At 45.0% G+C, this 17,852-nt stretch overlaps 1 long non-coding RNA gene across 1 annotated transcript in view; it reads right to left on the bottom strand.

Moving 5' to 3' along the window:
* The window catches only part of LOC108295982, a 23,611-nt gene extending 7,800 nt beyond the window's left edge, over positions 1 to 15,811 (bottom strand). Inside the window, exons 1-4 of the long non-coding RNA XR_001821689.2 lie at positions 14,965 to 15,811; positions 1,353 to 1,406; positions 1,075 to 1,250; positions 838 to 946 (exon numbers count right to left, since the gene is read on the bottom strand). This is a non-coding gene — a long non-coding RNA (uncharacterized LOC108295982). The remainder of the gene's footprint in view (positions 1 to 837; positions 947 to 1,074; positions 1,251 to 1,352; positions 1,407 to 14,964) is intronic.
* Between the last annotated feature and the right edge of the window lie 2,041 nt (positions 15,812 to 17,852).

Here is a 17,852-nt window from a genome sequence, read left to right as displayed (position 1 = left end):
CCCCCGACAGTTATGGTGTTCCCCCCCCAGACGGTTATGGTGTTTGGGGCTGCCTAGACAGAGCCCCACGGGGAGGTCCAGAGTTGCTGTGAGGGTAGGAAGTACAAGTGCATTTGGGAAGCATTGTGGCAAGTGGGGAAAGTGGAAAGGGAGCTAAAGCCAACAGCCTCCAGCCCTCAGTCTCCCCAGGTGGTGCTTCATACAAGTAGCAGCAAGGCCTGACCCTGCTTGGTGGTCCTTGGCTGCTGAAATGGACCCCACGTGGAGATCTGGGCTGCAGTGGGGGGTGCATGAGGAGGAAAAAGAAGGGGCCAGAGAGTCAGGGGTCAGTTGGGAAGCATTGTGACAAGCAGAAGAATGTGGGAAGGGAGCAGGAGGGCCCCAGCCAGTCCCAGCCTGCTGAGCTCTGTTCTGGGTGACCTCAAGCTGATATTGTGCCTGGGAGATTCCACGATGAATCCCCACTGGGAGGTCCCTGTGGGAGTAGGCGGGATGGAAAGGTAGGGTCAGAGTTAGCCAGTCTTTTGGAAGCGCTTTGACCAGCAAAAAATCCGGGAGGGAGGGAGAAGCTGAAAGCCTCTAGCCCCTGGTCTCCCCAAGGAGCCCGCCATTCAAACCCCACCCTGGCCCGACCCTGCTTCACCTCTCAGTTGGGGCGCCTTCAGGGACGCGGGCGTGCACAGGTGGGAAAGAGATAGCCAGAATGTCAGGGGGTGGTTGAGAAGTTTTGCAAGAAACAGGAGAAACTGAAAAGGGAACCGGATGCCCAAATCCTCCAGCCCCCATGTTTCCAGGCTGTCCCCCATCCAAGCCCAAGCCAGACCGGACCCTGCTTACCTTCCCAGCTGAAGTGCCTTCAGGCTGTGAATGAGTTCCATGACTTCAAAGACAAACCCCTTCAGGGGGGTCCCTGGACAAGGCAGGGACCCAGGCAGGTGGAAAACAGCTGGCCAGAGAGTTGGGGTTCATTGAGAAAGCATTGTGACAACCAGGGGAAAGTGAAAAGGGGGGTACTCCAGCCCCCCATCTTTCAAGGCAACCCCCCATCCAAGCCCCCACCAGGCTCAACCCTACTTAGCATCCATGCTGGGGCCCTCTCAGGGTGCCATGGCACCCAAGGGCCATCAGGCAGACATCCACAAGTATGTCTCCGGCTGCTGTGGTGGTGCTCTTGGGTGGAGAAGTAGCATCCAGTGAGTCTCGGTTCAGTTGGGCAGCATTGGGACAAGGGACAAGCACTGGGAGTCGGTCTGTGATTGGAAAGGACTGTTGCTAATTCTGCTCCTAATTGTCTTGTGCTATTTGTTAATCCTAAAAGGCAAAGCTGGAATAAAAGCAAGGACCCCCCTCACCTGACTGACCCACGGCTGAAGGACTCAGTGGGTGGAAGGCAGCAAAGCCTGCTACTGTTGAAAAGAAAAAGGGGGAGATAGTGATGTTCACTTGGGGTGGCTGGCAAAACATTAAACATTAGGAAAAGTTGTAGATTGTAATCTTAAAACTTTTGGAAGGCCAAAAATTTTACTGAGGCATGCTGAAGGCAGCCACCTCAAGGTCACCCTAGAGAGAGACACCCATGGAAATGTCCTTGTCCTTGGCGGGGGCCCAGGCAGGTGGGAACGTGAAATAGCCAGACTGTTGGGAGGGGTTTGAAAAGCACTGTGACAGCTAGGGGACACTGGAAGGAATCGGGAAGCCAAAGCCACCAGCTCCTGTCTCCCCAGGCAGTCCCTTATCCAAGACCCAGCCAGACCCGATCCTGTTTAACTTCCAGGCTGCATCCCCTGGGGGCTGCCGAGAGAAACCCTCACAGGGATGACACGGGTCTCAGTGGGGAGGTAGACAGCCAGGAAAGGGGGGACAGAGAGTCAAGTGGTGGTCAGGAAGTGTTGTGACAAGCAGGGGAAAACTTGAAGAAGGCAAAAAGTGAAGCCTCCAGCCCCCGGTCTTTCCAGGTGCTCAGGCGGTTCCCCATATGAGCCCAAGCAAGGCCTGATGCTCTGCTTAGCTTCCAGGGTGAGGTGCCCTCAGGCTGCGATGGCGTTCAGTGACTTCAGAGACAGACCCCTCAGGGAGGTCCTGGGCCACGGCAGGGTCTCAGGCAGGGAAAAGGCCTGGGCAGAGAGTTGGGGGTGTGTGGAAAGCCTTACTATCGGGGGAAATCGGGAAGGGAGCAATAAGCCAAAAGCCTTTGTCCCCCTGTACCCCCAGTCAGTCCCACATCCAATCCCCAGCCAGGTGTGACGCTGCTCAGCTCCCGGGCTGGAGCACCCTCAGGTTGCTATGACACCTGGTGTCTACAGGGACAGATTTTTACCAGGAGGTCCTAGGCTGCCATGGGCTTGCAGGCTGATGGAAAACTGGGAGCAGTTGGGAAGCGTTGCAACAAGCAAAGAAAAGCTAAAAGCCTGCAGTGCCCAGTCTCTAGGCAGCCCCCATACAAGCTCCAGCCAGGCTTGACCCTTCTTAGCTTCCATGCTTTGGCCCCCTCAGGGTGCTATAATGCCTGAGGGCTGCTGGGCAGACCCCCAAAAGAATGTACAGGGCTTCCATGGGGGCGAAGGCAGGCAGAAAAAAGTAGGGGGAGGCAGTGAGTCAGGGGCGGTTGGGGAGCATTGGGACAAGCAGGGAAACAGAAGGGGAAAGTCAAAAGCCTCCACCCCTTGTTGTTCCCAGGTGGCCCCCCCATCCAAGCTCCAGGCAAGTCTGACCCTGCTTAGCTTCTGGGCTGGGGTGCCCTCAAACTGCTATGGTGCCAGAGTGTTGATATTTACTTGGGTGGCTGACAGAACATTAAATATTAGGAAAAATTATAGATTGTGATCTCAAACCTTTCGGAAGGCCAAAAGGTTTTACTGAGGCAAGCTGAATGCAGCGGCCTCGTTGACATCAGCATAGGAAAGAGAGACAATCAAAGAGCTTCTGAATTTAATTCCATTTACCCCACATTTCTTTGTCAGCACTCTGTTAACACGTGTAAATTTTGTGCTGAGTGGCCCTGCCAGGAGATCAAAGGGAACTTACCTGTTAATAGTGTTTAGGCCCTGGCACCGAAGGCACCGAAAGATTTATCAGTCGTAAAACCATTCTTTTAACCAGTTAATTATCCACAAGTATGTTAACTTAGAGCCTCTGTTGTAAAATCTACGGGAATCGGAGGGTGGATGAACAGAGGGTCTTGGTGAGTTGGATGCGTTTCACCTTCTGAAAGTAGCCAATGGCCATCCCTAGCTTACAGAAATCACTGTCATGATGCGAGTGCACTCATCCGTCGTTCCGTCAGGGTCTGCAGCCCAGATGTCCAAAGGCGGTACTTGAATCTCACCGGGGGGCTTCTGAGACGGACACCCATGAAAAAGTCCCTGTTCTTGGTGGGGGTGCAGGCAAGCACAACCAGAAATACAAAGCCAGAGCGTCAGGGGCCATGGATTCTTGTCCTGGTACAACTGTTTTTCCCTTAAATCATGCTCTGTGCTGTGTCTGCTCTAGGCATTCCTCCAACTTTATTTATTTTTTTCTTTTTTTAAGACTAGTCAAGTGCAGTAGTGAGAAGGGGGAAAGAGTAGAGCAAGGAATTCGATCTGTAACTGACTGTGAACAATCAACTGAGATAACTCACTACCTTCGGACCAGCCATTCCTCCAACTATAAGCTGATTATTCCTTAATTCATGCTATGTACTGTATCAACTCTAGGCATTCCTCTCATTATAAACTAAGATATAGTTTCATATATACGCATAAAACTGAGTGGTAAGATATTCTTCAGGCACTCACTCTATGAACTAATACATGATTACATATACAGGATTGTATAAAGGGAAATAAGTGAGTAGTAACACTATAAACTGAGATAATCTCCAAGCCCTAATTCTATAATATATGATTATATAAAGGATTATATAAAAGGAAATAACAGCACTAACACTATAAACTGAGATATTCTCCAGGTCTTAATTGTGCCAGGATTCTGCTTAGCTCTCTTTCCTCTGTACATATATGGAGGGTTACCCACACAGGAGAATTCCTTGAAACCAGGAGGCAGAGGTTGCAGTGAGCTGGTATCAGACCACTGCACTCCAGCCTGGCCAACAGGCAAGATCCCGTCTCAAAAACAAGAAACAAAGAAAAACAAAATGCCTGGGACTGGCAGGGTGCAGTGGCTCACACCTGTAATCTCAGCACTTTGGAAATCCAAGGCAGGTGGATGGATCACTGAGGTCAAGAATTTGAGACCAGCCTGACCAACATGGAGAAACCACATCTATACTGAAAATACAAAAATCAGCCATGCGTGGTGGTGCACGCCTGTAATCCCAACTACTCTGAAGGCTGAGGCAAGAGAATCGCATGACCCCAGCAGGTAGAGGTTGCAGTGAGCTGAGATTGCACTACTGCGCTCCAGCCAGGGCAACAGAGCAAGACTCTGTCTCAACAAAAAAAAAAAAAAAAAAGAAAAAGAAAAAGAAACTGAAAAGACAACCACAGAAAGGAAGAGAATATTTGTGCATTATACGTCCAACAGCAACAGTCTGTTAACCACGAAGTATAATTTGGATCACTCAACAACAAAAACAACAAATTTGTAAAATGGAGAAACAGTTGAACACACACTTCGCCAATAAGACATGCAGTTGGAAAACAAGCACATAGAAAGATGATCAATACCATCATCACTATAGCCATCTAAACTGAAACCACAATGACATACTCCTTCACACACACTAGAAAGGTTAAGATTCAAGAGATGCAAAATGACAAGTGTTAGCAAGGTGGGAGAGAAATTACAACCCTTAAATACTTTATATCAAATATAAGATGGTGTAGCCTATTTTTAATGTAGTTTGGTACCTCCTCAAAAAGTTAAAAATAGGCCAGGCATAGCAGCGAATGCCTGTAATCCCAGCACATTGGGAAGCCGACACAGGTGGATTACTTCAGTCCAGGAGTTCAAGACCAGCCAGTACGACATAGCGGAACCCCACCTCTACTAGAAATACAAAAATTAGCCAGGCATGGTGGGACAAACCTTTAGTCCCAGCTACTTGTGAGGCTGAGGCGGGAGGATTGCTTCAGCCCAGAATGTGTAGGTTGCAGGAAGCCAAGATTGCACCACTGCACTCCATGCTGGGCAACAGCACAACACCCTGTCTCAAAAAAGAGAGGTCAGGCATAGTGGCTAACGCCTGCAATCCCAGCACTTTAGGAGGCCAAAGGCGAATGGATCACTTGAGGTCAGGAATCAAGACCAGCTTGGCCAGCATATTCAAACCCCGTCTCTACTAAAAATATAAAAATTACCCAAGGATGGTGGAATGCACCTGTAATCCTAGCTACTTGGGAGGCTGAGGCAGGTGAATTGCTTGAACCCAGAAGGCGGAGGTTGCAGTGAGCCGGTATCAGGCAACTGCACTCCAGCCTGGCTGACAGAGCAAGATCCAATTTCAAAAAAAAAAAAAAGAAAAACAAAATGCCTGTGAGTGGCGGGGTACAGTGGCTCACACCTGTAATCCCAGCACTTTGGGAGACCAAGGTGGGTGGATCACCTGAGTTCAGGAGTTCGAGACCAGCCTGATCAACATGGAAAAATCCCGTCTCTACTAAAAACACAAAAATTAGCCGGGCATCTTGGGACACACCTGTAATCCCAGCCATTCAGGAGCCCAAGGCCAGAGAATCCCTTGAACCCGTGAGGTGGAGGCTGCAGTGTGCCAAGATTGCACTATAGCACTGGGCAACAAAGCAAGACTCCACCTCAAAAAACAAACAAACAAAAATAGCTAGGCATGGTAGCAAGAGCTTCTAATCTCAGCTACTTGGGAGGTTCATACAGGAGAATCTTTTGAACCCAGGAGGTGGAGGTTGCAGTGAGCCAAGATCACGCCACTGCACTTCAGCCTGGGTGACAGAACAAGACTGGGTCTCAAAAAAAAAAGAAAGAAAAAAAAAAAAAAAAAAAAAAAAAAAAAAAAAAAAAACACATAGAATGGAAGAAAATATTTGTGCATTATATAACAGTCTGTTAACTACAATGTATAATTTGGATAACTCAAGAACAAAAACCACAAAATTACAAAATGGAGAAACAGTTGCACACCCACTTTGCCAATAAACCATACAAACTGAAAGCAGGCACATAAAAAGATGATCAATACCATTATCATTATGGTCATCTAAATGGAAACAACGAAGACACACACTAGAAACACTGTGATGTAAGAAATGTAAAGTTAATAAGTGTTTCAAGGTCGCAGAGAAATGACGACCTTGAAATACTGTATGTGGAACATAAAACGGTGCAGCCTACTTTTAACATAGTTTGGTATTCTCTCAAAAAGTTAAAAATAGGCTGCACATGCTAGCTAAGGCCTTTAATCCTAGCATATTCAGAGGCCAAGGCAGGTGGATCATGAGGTCAGGAATTTGAAACAAGCATAGCCAAAACCGTGAAACCCCATCTCTACTAAAAATAGAAAAAAATAGCTGGGTGTGGTGATGGGTGCCTATACTCCCAGCTACTCAGGAGACTGACGCATGAAAATTACTTGAACCCACGAGGTGGAAGCTATGGTGAGCAGAGATTGTGCCACTGCACTCTACCCTGAGCGACACAGGGAGACTCCATCTCAAAAAAAAAAAAAAAAAATGGAAGGTCATCTCACAGATGATCTAATAATGGATTATTTCCTTGACTTTAGAAAAATCACATTAACTTTTGTACTTTTACATAACTGCTATGACTCTAAGAACTTATCCAGACAAAGCCTTAAAAACCTGAGGTGGTCACTGGGTGAATGGGCTGGGAGAACACACATAAAATCCCTGCCGAGACACCCAGGAGCCTGTGTCCCCATGAGTGGGACTGCAGGCAGGTGTAGCAGACTGGATGGGAGAGCGCAGCAGGCATGAGCGCTCAGGGTCTGGAGGCCATGGTTCTAAGGCCACTGAGAAACTATTGGCAATGTTAAATCCAGAACCTGACAGGATGATTTGGGGACAGTAAATATGCCACTATCAAGTGAGATCTCCAGTGGTTGTGGGATAGATGAGAACACCTCCAGGTGGGCTGCACTGAGCAGAATGCGGCACCAGGCCAGAGGTTCCTACCAGGAATGCGGGCTCTGCACCTGTTCAGGAGGAAAGGCTGGGTGGACCCAACGTGGAGTCATCTCTGCTCTTTACATCTGTCAAGGCTGTTAAAACTCAGCATCAGCTGAGCATACTGGCTCACGCCTGTCACCCCAGCACTCTGGGAGGCCGAGGTGGGTGGATCACCTGAGGTCAGGAGTTTGAGACCAGCCTGGCCAACATGGTGAAATCCCATCTCTACTAAAAATACAAATAATTAGTCGGGTATGGTCGCAAATGCCTGTCATTCCACCTACTCGGGAGGCTGAGGCAGGAGAATCTCTTGAACCCAGGAGGCGGAGGCTACAGTGAGCAGACATCGTGCGATTGCACTCCAGCCTGGGCAAAGAGTGAAACTCCATCTCAAATAAAAGAAAAGAAAATTGAGAGTGACAGGAAGAATTCCCAAAAAGGAAATTGGGCCCACATGGAAAGAGACATTTTTCTGCCGAATGGGGAAGGCAGTGAAGTAGGTCTGTGGACTAGACTTTCACATAGAAATCATGTATTCTTAGCTGGGCGCGGTGGCTCATGCCTGTAATCCCAGCACTTTGGGAGGCCGAGGCGGGAGGATCATGAGGTCAAGAGATCAAGACCATCCTGGCCAACATGGTGAAACCCTGTCTCTACCAAAAATACAAATAATTAGCCAAGGTGGTGGTGCACACCTGTAATCCCACTACTGGGAAGGCTGAGGCAGGAGAATCCCTTGAACCCAGGAGGTGGAGGTTGCAGTGAGCTGAGATCACACCTTTGCACTCCAGCCTGGCAACAGAGCAACATTCTGCCTCCAAAAAAGAAAAAGAAAAGAAAAAGAAACCATGTATTTCCGGATTTGGGGGTTATGTGGGGGTCACCCGGGGGGGTGTTTCTGCTTTTGGTGACACACACACGGGTATTTTGTGTGAAGCTGGCACAGCAATAATTGCTGGGGAATCGGAGAGACAGAAGTCATGCTAACTGAAATTCCAAGCCTGTCAATACCATGTCAGAAAGCCAGGAACAACGGCACACTCCATAACAGATGCCAAATTCAGCCCAAACCCAGGCCAGCACAGGCTGTGAACCCGGTGCCCCGGCGAGAGCCAGAGGGTCCCATCCTCGGTGCTGCAAATGCTCCAAAGGCCACGTCTGCGCCTCGAGTGATATGTGTTCTGAGGGACACATGCGTGTTCCAGGGGTTATATGCGTGTGATGGGTGTGGTGTTAGTCTGACAGTGTCAGGGGCGTTCTGGGTGATATGTGTGCCCCAAGGGACACGTGTGTTCTGGGGGTTGGGTGTGGTGGGTGTTGCGTTGATCTGATGGGTGTCAGGGTCATTCTGATCATTATGTGTGTTCTGAAGGACACGTGCGTGTTCTGGGGGTTACATGAGTGAGAAGGGTGTTAGTCTGACAGCGTCACCTGTGCGTTTCAGGTGATAAAAGCCCTCTGAGTCTGACGGTGTCACAGTCATTCCAGGTGTTATGTGTTCTCAGGGACACATGCGTGTTCCCGGGGTTATATGGGTGTGACGGACGTTGAGTAAATCTGACAGCATCATTTGTACATTCCAGGTGATATGTGCACTTTGACAGTGTCACTGGCATTCTGGGCACACGTATGTGATCTGAGGGATACATTCGTGTTCTAGGTGTTGAGACAGTGGGTCTCACTTCTACATTCCAGGTGATATGCGCACTCTGAGTCGGATGTTGTCACGGGCTTTCTGGGTGATATGTGTGCACTCTAAGAAACACATGCATGTTCTGGGGGTTATATGAGTGTGACAGGTGCTGCGCTAGTCTGACTGCGTCACAGTCGTTCTGGGTGATACGTGAGCACTCACAAGCATTCCTGCGTTCTGTGCGCTGTGAGAGATACATCCGAGCTCCCGGGATCAGACCTGCATGGCGGCTGCTGCCTTTCCATAACGGGTGTGACATCTGTACAACGGGTGCTGACGCCGGCACCACAGATGGAGCGTTACTGGTATTATGGGTGGTTACCATCAGTGTGGCAGGTGTTCTGTTTGCTCTCCTGATGCTGCATGTCTGTTCTGAGCCTATGCTGTGGCCCCGAGGCCGCCTCACCTTGAGTGCGGAGTAAGAGCCTTGGCTGCGCTGGATTCACCGTGGTTTTTGGTTTCTAATTTTCCACACGAAGAATCTCTGTACCTCAGCAGTCAGGATGGCAAACAGGAAAGATGGTACTCACCGTGGATGCCGGCTCGAGGTTTCCCAAAGTGAGGGGCATCCCCTGGTCTGTGCTGAGAACCCTGCTCCTGCCCTCGCAGGGGACTGCGTGGAGGAAATGGGCAGTATTGTGGCCCCAGGATTAGAAAAGCAGGGCTCGCACACCCTCTACTAGAAGCTGGGGGCACTGCAGGGCCCTGGCGCTCACGCCGCTGCTGGTGGACGCGAGCCCTGTTGTGGCCGTCCTGCTACACTACTTAAGGACAGGGAAAATGTGGCACATATACACCATGGAATATTATGCAGCCATCAAAAAGGATGAGTTTGTGTCCTTTGTAGGGACATGGATGAACCTGGAAACGATCATTCTCAGCAAACTGACACTAGAGCAGACAATCAAACACCGCATGTTCTCACTCATAGGCGGGTGTTGAACAATGAGAACACATGGACACACGGAGGGGAGCACTACACACTGGGGTCTGTAGGGGGGAAATAGGGGAGGAACAGCAGGAGGTGGGGAGTTGGGGAGAGATAGCATGGGGAGAAATGCCAGATATAGGTGAAGGGGAGGAAGGCAGCAAATCACGCTGCCATGTGTGTACCTATGCAACAATCTTGCATGTTCTTCACATGTACCCTATAACATAAAATGCAGTAAAAAATAAAATTTGAAAAAAAAGAGAGTCTAAAGGTGAAGTGTTCAGCACCATCGTTCTAGAAATGCAAAATGACACAGAGCCTACTACCCATGTGTTTCTAAAAATGAAGAAGTGATGATTAATTGTAAACCACAGGAAACGAAATGAACATGGATGAACATTTTACAACTTATACAAAAATGCACTGAACATAGTCTTCAGACTTAACTTTAAGCTTACTCTAGCCTTTACTGTAACCCTAATCCTAAACCTCACTAACTCTTTCACCCTAATCCTTCACTGTAATCCTGACCTCGCAACCTAACCCTGTTACTCACCTGATCTCGCCCTCTAATCTCTACCATGCAACTCCCAACCACCAACCTGAACCTCCCATCTGAAAGTCCTTATGCCACAATCTTTAATTGGTTAACTCTGAACCCTTCACCCCTTATCTCCTGATTTTGTAATAGGCTGACACACTAAATACCAACTGCAGTCTACGCACAACCTCATCCTGATCTCTCCTACTCAGTGCCAAGCCACTTCAAGGACTGATCTGTAACCTCAGAAATGTAGACTTAATAATCCTCAACAAGCTAATGGCAAATTTAAACCAACAGCATTGGGAAAGGGTCAAACACCATGAACGTGAGTTTTTATCCCAGTAAATCGATACCATTCATGTAACACACAGTGTTGTTAGAATGAATGAAAAACACCCCATAATTCTCTCAGCTGTTATAGAAAGGGCTTTCAACAAAGCTGGGATTACAGGTACATGCCACCATGCACAGCTAATTTTGTCTTTTTAATAGAGACAGGTTTTCACCATGTTGGCCAGGCTAGTCTTGAGCTCCTGACCTCAGGTGATCCACCTGCCTTGGCCTTCCAAAGTGCTGGGATTACAGGCGTGAGCCACTGTGCCTGGCCAAAAAATACATTTTATATGTATACACTAGCAATGAATAATCTGAAAACAAAATTATAAAAATTCACTTTAAGTGCTGGGTGCAGTGACCCATGCCTGTAATGCCAGCATTTTGGGAGGCCGAGGCAGGTGGATCACGAGGTCAAGAGATCGAGACCATCCTGGCCAACACGGTGAAAATCTGTCTCTACTAAAAATATAAAAATTAGCCACGTGTGCTGGCACACGTCTGTGGTGCCAGCTACTCAGGAGGCTGAGGCAGAAGAATCGCTTGAACCCAGGAGGCAGAGGTTGCAGTTAGCTGAGATTGCACCACTGCACTCCAGCCTGGTGACAAAGCAAGACTCCATCTCAAAAACAAACAAACAAAAAATATATATATAATTCCACTTTAAATAATACCAATAGCAGTAATATGGTTAGAAATAAATGTAATCAAAGGGTAAAACTTAGAAGGGGGAAATTATAAGACATTGCTTAATGAAATTAAAGCCCAAATAAATGTAAAAACATGTCACATTCATGGATTTGAAGACCATATTTGTTAAGTTTGCCAAACTACACAAAGCAATCTACAGATTTAATGTTATTCCTACTAAAATCCCAAAGGCCTTGGGACAGAAATGGGAAAGCTGATCCTAATGTTTATATTGAATTTCAAGGAAGCCTGAAAAGCCAAACCGATCCTGAAAAATAACTCCAAATCTAGAGGTTCGTACATCCCAATTTCAATTCTTATTACAAAGCAATAGTAATCAAAACAGCGTGATACTGGTACAAGAATAAACAGAAAGATCAACTGAATTGGGAGTCCAGACATAAAACAATACCTCCATGCTCAACTGATTTTAGACAAGATCCATAACCATTAAATTGGGGGGGGAAATGCTGTGCTCAACAAGTGATGTAAGGCAACGTGCTATCCACATAGAGGGAAATGAAATTGTAGCCTTACCTATTACCACATAGAAGAAATTAACTTAAAATGGATCAAAGACCTAAATATGGCAAAACTAAAAACTCTATAAGAAAGCATACAGTTTGTCCTTCAAGACCTTGGATGTTGCAGTAGTTTCTTAGATCTGACACTGAAACCACAAAAGGAAAAATAAATCAATTGATTTCCTCAAAATTCAAAATTTTTATGCCTCAGAAAACATGGGGAAAAAAAAAAGGTTGAACGACGAAATTGTTGTAATAGAAAAAACAACTGTCTTCTATTTCTCAACACTCAACACAGGACACTTTTGTTAACAGATGCATTGGTTTTTTTCCCCACACAGACCAAATCTTGGGTACCAGCTGGATGTCAATCCAGTTCTGACATTAACTAGAGAAAGCATCAGACCCCGCAGGCTAAGGGCTCAGTCGTAGGAACGCCGGTCATGCCTCTTGTTGCTTGCAAATTGAATTGACAAACTCAAGGATGATAAAAAGAAAGTGACTTAATGCCAGAGCTTAGATGAAGGGAACATACAGGCTCTTGCCTTTAGAAAACTTCCACTTTTGGGGTGGAAAGCGGGAGATTTAAAAGGGGGACTTTGCAGAATGGCATGCAGGGGATGGCGTGAGGAGTTGCAGGGTCTATGGGACTTGCTCTGATGTTTTATCCATTAGGTGGTCTGGCCAGCACGACCAGGGCAGAGCCAGGTTGTAAATTGACTGGCGTCTCCTGGTGGGGGAAGAGTTTGGAGATGCCTAGTTTATTGCAAGGTTTAGTCCCTGGAGCTTCTAAGTAAATGTACAGTAAGAAAAGTTTCCAGTGTAGGAAGTGTCTAGTGGAGACACAGTAAATCTTATAAAAGCATTCCTAAAGAGCTAAGCAGGAAGTGCAGAAAAAGGAAAACAGTAAAACTAATTCATTTCTTCTTTAAGAAAATACAGGTACTCAGTTGCAAGACTGTAACTAAAGATGCCAATCACAAATAGCAGGTTCCCAGGTTACCTTCTGTCTGATTTGGCTACACACTGGAGGCTCCCACAACACCCTTATTGGGTTCAGCATGACACATTACAGAACCCATGAAAACAGTGTGCTTACTATTGCTGACTTATTACTAAGGATATTTTAAAGGCTACAAATGAACAGGCAAATGAAGAGATGCACAAGGTGAGGGATGTGGAAGGGGTGCAGAACTCCCATGCCCTCTCCTGTGTTCCTCCCAGCATCTCCCCATGGTCAGCAGCACAGACCCTCTCCTAACCCTGTCCTTTATTATGCAGGCAGATTGGCTGCATCAGTGGCCACAAGTGATCAATTCAACCATCAGCACCTCTCTCCTTAACAGAGTTGGGAGGGGAGATGAAATTTGAAATCCTCTAATGACAAGGCTGGTTTCCTTGGCAGCCAGGTCCACTGAGGCTGTCCAGGTCCCCCCAGTCATCAGTCATCTCATTAGCATATGAAGGACACGTCACTTCATACATTCCTAAGGCTTACCACTGCCTCGGGACAAAAGGCTTAGCTCTCTGTCTGTCTCAGGACACCACAGCAGAGACCACACATTAACTCTTATTATGCCCCAATAACCCAAAAAATGGAAGAAAAAATCTGCACATTAGATACTTCATAAGTGTCTGTTATCCAAAATATATAAATAACAACTCAACAAAGACAACCAAATGTAAAAATTGACAAAGCACTTTAATACACAGTGCCCCAACAAGCACCTAAAAAGATGCATAATATCATTAGTCATAATTAAAACCATAGAGATATGCCTTAACTCACACTAGAATATTTATACTAAAAAAAAAAATTGTTGACAAAGATGTGCAGACACTTGAACTCTTTTTTTTTTTTTTGAGACGGAGTTTCGCTCGTTACCCAGGCTGGAGTGCAATGGCGCGATCTCGCCGCAACCTCCGCCTCCTGGGTTCAGGCAATTCTCCTGCCTCAGCCTCCTGAGTAGCTGGGATTACAGGCACGCACCACCATGCCCAGCTAATCTTTTGTATTTTTAGTAGAGACGGGGTTTCACCATGTTGACCAGGATGGTCTCGATCTCTTGACCTCGTGATCCACCCGCCTCGGCCTCCCAAAGTGCTGGGATTACAGGCGTGAGCCACCGCGCCCGGCTGACACTTGAACTCTTAAACATTGCTTGTGACAATATGAAATGGTGCAGCCTCTGTGTAAAATAATATAGTGCTTCTTCAAACAGTGGCAAATAGATTTACCGTATGACTCAATGATTTCATTCCTAGGTATATACCCCAAAAACCTGAAGGCAGGTGTTTAAACAAAAACTTGCATGCCGTTTAAATGTGTCAAGGTCACAAATACGCAGGAAAGACTTGGGAATAGTTCCATGAAAAGAAAACTGGATCAGAATGAAAAACACATTATACTCCCAGGTAGAGCAGGAGGTAAAAGTGAAATGAGTTTGTAGACTGAATTGTCCTGTAGGAACCATGCTGATTTCCTGATCTAGGGGTGATGTGCTGGTTACCTGGGAGAGTGTTGGTACTTTGGGTAAAACATACTGAAGTATTTTGTGGAACACTGTAAATCTGGTACAGCAATAACTGCTGGGGAATCTAACAGAAGAAACAGTTTGTACTTTGTCCTGCTGCTGGAAGTTTCCTACAAGTATGACATTATTGGAAAGTAAATTAATTTCAAAACAACCTTATCAATATCATGCCAGGAAAGCAGAGACCTCATCAAAATCCATTATAGAGGCTACAGTTCAGCCAAAGCTATGAAACACAACAGTCTCAATGTCAACAGAGTCCACTTAGTAGATATTATTACATTTCTTAATGTTAGAGGCCACTGTGCGGGTATATTAGTGTTAGGGCACGGTGTGGACACTATTACACTGGTATTAGAAGCGATGGTGTAGATATTAGATCACTGTTAGGACATAGTGTGGATATTATATTGAGTTAGGGCACAGTGTGATTATTATAGGCCACTGTGAGAATATATATTAGCAGTCACTGTGTCTTGGACGTTGACAATATCAGGGTGCAGTCAAAACAGAGGGAGTTGGGGGTTCCATTTTTCTGGATAAATTTCTTCCTCTGCTGAGTACGCTAAAGATTCCTCTGCACTCAGGGCCGTGGACAGGAAGGTTTTTACTCACCAGTGACCACCACCAAGTTGACACGACCCTCGTGCTGCCCTGAGGGTGATAAAGCTCCTTGCGGCTTCTGGAACCTCAGAGGGAAGTTAGTTGGGGGTGGGTTTGTGGACACTCTGGTGGTGCCACGGCTCAGCACAGGCGCTCTTGCTCACGGTTTCTCAGCAGACACACACCCCCTCCTGTTTGTCCTTAAATACCTATAAAATTCAATATCCAGTTTATTCAATGTCATCATTTTGGAAATCCAGTTTATTCAATGTCATCATTTTGGAAATTCAAAACAAAGTCCACTATATCCATAGCTTTCCCAAATATAGTAATGGAAGAATTATCTGGAAGCCATTTAGAATGAAATGAATGTACACACAAATTAAAACACAAAAACCTACTCAAAATTGTCCAGACTATAATTGGAAATGCAAAACTATAAAAAATCTAAAACAAAATCTATGTAACATTGAATTTGGTGTTGAGTTTTAACACACAACATCAAACGACAATTCATGTAAATATTCATAACAGACTTTATAAAACTCAATTTTATACTGTGAAAAATCCTATTCAGAGAACAAAAAGACAAGACAGATTGTGAGAAGATATTTACAAAATGCATATGTGATTTTAAAAACTGTATTGAAAATAAACAAAGAACTCTTCATAGGAACGCTAAAAAAAACTAAAAACCTAATTAAAACTGGGTAAACCTCTGAACAGACACCCAGCCAAAGAAAATATACAGATAGCATGCCAGGCATGGTGGCTCATGCCTGTAATCCCAGCACTTTGGGAGGCTCAGGTGGGTAGATCACCTAAGGTCAGGAGTTCCAGATCAGCCTTGCCAACAAGGCGAAACACCCTCCATACTAAAAATACAAATTATTAGCCAGTTGTGGTGGTGGGTGCCTGTAGTCCTAGCTCCTTGGGAGCCTGATGCAAAATCAATGCTTGAACATGGGAGGCACAGGTTGCAGTGAGCTGACATCACACAATTGCACTGCAGCCTGAATGACAGAGGAAGATGCTGTCTCAAAAAAATATATATATATACAGATAGCAAATAATCACACAAAAGGATGCTCAACATCATGTCTCATTAGGAGACTGCAAATTAAAATAACACTGATCTATCACTGCACACCTGGGAGAACTGCAGGACTCTAAAAGAAACCTCAACAGTAACAATTGGATGTTGAAGAACAATAGGTACTGTCATTCACTGCTGGTAGAATGCATTAATGGTACAGCCACTTTGGGAGATGCTTTGGCAGTTTTTCACAAAGCTAGGTGTGATGGCAGTCACCTACAATCCCAGCGACTCGGGAGGCTGAGGCAGGAGAATTGCTTGAACCCAGGAGGCGGAGGTGGCAGTGAGTTGAGATCACACCACTGCACTCCAGCCTGGGCAAGCAAGACTCCATTTCAAAAAAAAAAAGAAAGAAAGATGTTAGTAACATATCTGATACATGTTGATATGTCAATAAGAGGGGAAACTAGGTTGGGTCTACATGGGAAATCTGCATTCTCTGCCCAATTTCTGTGCGACTCTAAAACCGATTTAAAATAAAACCTTGATTAAAACATTGTATTTTTTTTTCAAATATCTGCTTAATTATTTGTACTAACAATTAGTAGTAATTGACAGTAACTACTCCTACTTTTTAAAATAAGAGCATTCATGATGCTACAAAGTAAATTACACAAACTAATATATAATTTCAATTTTTTTTTCTATTTTCTTTTTTTTTTATTATTTTTATAAAGACGGGGTTTCACCATGTTGGTCAGACTGGTCTTGAACTCCCAACCTCAGGTGATCCACCCGCCTTGGCTTCCAAAGTGCTTGGATTACAGACGTGAGGCACCACACCCAGCTATAATTTCAAAAAAATGCCTCTTTTACATGTTTTAAGATAACACATATGCATAAACATATTTATCATATCTTTTTTCTTGTGGTATGGCTCACTCTCTAGGAAAGCTGGTCACCTTAGAAATAGGGAAAAAATTCACATTTTGGAGACTATTTCAATTTACCGCTAGACACTGTCAAAAGTATTGCTTTGTAAAAAAAGAAAAAGTTCAAATTGCCAATTGATTCATTGTGACTGGATTACCTATTCTATGAATAATTTTCTTTATTTTGTTCCCCATCATTCCTTTTAGCTACAAGAGAAGCAAATATTTTCCACTGGAAAAAATATTCAAAGACAGGAAGAATAGAAACAGAATTTGTGACCACAATTATTCAATGTTTCATCATGATGCTTTCTAATACAGAAGAGTTTAAAGGTACATTCAAAGTTATTTCCTCAATGATGCTTTGCAGAAATTGATCAAACTACAGAACAAAAGTGGCAGGACATTTAATGTGACTTTAGATGTCATTGTACCTTGTTGGGAACAAAATAATTTACCTTTTAGAGGATCACAAAGAATGACTAGAAGCCCACAATCTGGAATGTTTCCAAATTTAGATGTCAATACAGCTAGTAATGAAGATAATGATAAAACTGTATCTGTGCTTTATTTCTGTAATAAAATACCAAAGCAGTATCCAATGCTCTGAGGAAAAAGTTATTCATGAAACACAGTTGACAATATCAAATTCAAAATATGCAGAAAAAAAATTCAAAATACGCTTCCTTACATTGAAATAGTACAACAGGAAGTGGGAATAAATATACCGTGCAACAGTATATTCATATTGTAGACCTAAAGGAAGAAGCTGAAACACAGAATGTAACATTAATAAGTCCACTTGAACAAAGGTAAGGACAACTACCAGGAAGACTCAGACCCAAATATCCTTCGATATAAGCTCTGTTTAGTCTCTGTTACAAGATTTTCAAAGGAAATAAGGAGGACAAGGAGTGGGCTGACATTAAGCT

This window comes from Cebus imitator, unplaced genomic scaffold (genome assembly GCF_001604975.1).
Source record: "Cebus imitator isolate Cc_AM_T3 unplaced genomic scaffold, Cebus_imitator-1.0 Scaffold672, whole genome shotgun sequence".
Lineage (NCBI taxonomy): Eukaryota > Metazoa > Chordata > Mammalia > Primates > Cebidae > Cebus > Cebus imitator.
The sequence above is the reverse complement of the archived record's forward strand: the minus strand, read 5'-3'. Positions and strand labels throughout refer to the sequence as shown.